Source organism: Octodon degus, unplaced genomic scaffold (assembly GCF_000260255.1).
Source record: "Octodon degus isolate 3935 unplaced genomic scaffold, OctDeg1.0 scaffold00160, whole genome shotgun sequence".
Classification (NCBI taxonomy): domain Eukaryota; kingdom Metazoa; phylum Chordata; class Mammalia; order Rodentia; family Octodontidae; genus Octodon; species Octodon degus.
The window spans coordinates 9,098-11,038 of record NW_004524736.1 but is presented as its reverse complement, the minus strand read 5'-3'; the positions used below and the strand labels follow the sequence as shown (position 1 = coordinate 11,038).

The following is a 1,941-nucleotide window of genomic DNA, read 5'->3' as shown; positions in this document are numbered from 1 at the left end:
GTTAAACACATAGCACATAGGAAGATATTAAGAGCGATGGAGACCATGCAGCACAGTGGAGGGTGTGGAGAGGGTCAAGAGCAGGAAGAACCTGCCGTTTTCAAGTGAGAACTCAGGGAGAAGGTGACTTTGCAGTAAAGACTTGATGAAGGCGAAGGAGGTCACTAGGTGGATGTCCAGGGGCAAGGTAAACCCAACAGCACCAAGGATAGAATAAAGGTAGAAGAGGTACAAGACCCACTCTGCTTTCAACTCAGGATAACATTGATATAAAAGGCAGGAGAGAAAAAATACATTTTGGGTGTCAGGCAATACAATAGTAAAAAGAAGCTGGAGCTGCCCAGCAAGACTATGTAAGTAAACCTAGATGAATTATTTGGAAATCTGTTTAATTCACCTGAATAGTTTGCTTAGATTCTCACTAAACGTTATACTCGGGCCCATTCATAGCTACTGAATCTCCACCTGGACTCATCCCCGGGTCCCACCCAGCTGTGTGAATAACGTTGACTCCTGAGGTCTGGAGAGGAATAGCTTGTCCACGCCCTGCAGTGAGTCACAGAGTCATCACATCCTGGTTGTGCATCTCAGAAGCTTCTGTCACATCACTTGCTTGCTGGGCTCTGGGACAGAGGCACTACTCAGGCACAGAGCACTTCGTGGAAGGGAAGCAGAGACTCACAGTCTTCGTTTTTGTGATCTTTCATTCAATAGTTCAGTCAGATTTTCTTTTTTAATTATTTATTTATCAATCTTTTTATTAATAAATAAGAAACAATTAGCAATCAGACAGTTTCACAACTGATTACTAGCACATTTTCAATAATTAATACATTGCATATTGTTGTCTTAGTGGTTATTCATTATTCACAAGATGCAGACCTGATATCCTTTCTCAAACACTATTAGAACAAACCTCTCTATTCATTGAATTAAGAGAATGGAGCTGTATATCTATCTTAACTATTTTGAATATAAAAATATGGAATGCTTCACGAATTTGCATGTCATCCTTGCTCAGGGGCCATGCTAATCTCTGTATCGTTCCAATTTTAGTATATGTGCTGCCGAAGCGAGCACCAATCAGATTTTCTTGGTATGTTTTAGATATAAATAATGGTCACATTTGTCATGGAGAATTTGCACCTGTACATGCTATCACTTAATTCTTTTTTATCCCACTCACTTACCCTCTCTAGAACCCCTCCTCCCATCACGTGTGTAAATAATAAATTCTCTGGGCAAGAAACTGAAAGTGTATATAGGGACCAAAATATGTAACAGATATCGTGAGATAGGAAAAAAAATGTTCAAATGGAGAGGAGAATGAGGAAGGAAAGAGAAAGGAAAGAAGGGGGAAATTTTTTTAAAAGTATAGTTTTCTTTAAAATGATAAAAGAACAGATTAGTTAACATCTCCATCTACCTTCACATCCCTGCCTTAGAGGATAATTCTGACTTTAAAATTTTCTGTCTGAAACTTTTGTTTTCTGCCAACACTGAACGTGAAAGAGTAATGTATGAAACAGAAGCCATTAAGAAGTTTCCAGGTTATAAGACAATACCATGTATTACAACAAATACTGTGCAATTCATATTACTTTGTTAAGTAAAATTCGGTATGAGTTGTCAATAAATAAATAAATAAATAAAGGCAGACAAACAGAAAAAAAAAGAAGTTTCCAGACGCTGTTAGGAAGGTTCCATCATGATAGCTATGAGTGGGAGGTTACTCCTCTATACAGTTGAAAGGGAAAAAACATAGTATGATAATATTGCTCACAAGCCCACTGATGGACAAGATTCACTGTGGAGGGTTTATTGTAGAATTTCATTCTGTAATAACTTTAGGACATAGAGGTTTTCTGCCCAATTTCTAAATCAAAAGTTCATGTAGACTTTTTAAAATTAATTTAACATAGTTACACAGCCAAAATATGC

At 37.5% G+C, this 1,941-nt stretch overlaps 1 non-coding gene across 1 annotated transcript; it reads right to left on the bottom strand.

The window, feature by feature from the left end:
- Positions 1-976: 976 nt before the first annotated feature.
- LOC111813032 lies at positions 977-1,080 on the bottom strand. The gene has a single exon (XR_002818378.1). It is a non-coding gene; the product is annotated as a U6 spliceosomal RNA (small nuclear RNA).
- Between the last annotated feature and the right edge of the window lie 861 nt (positions 1,081-1,941).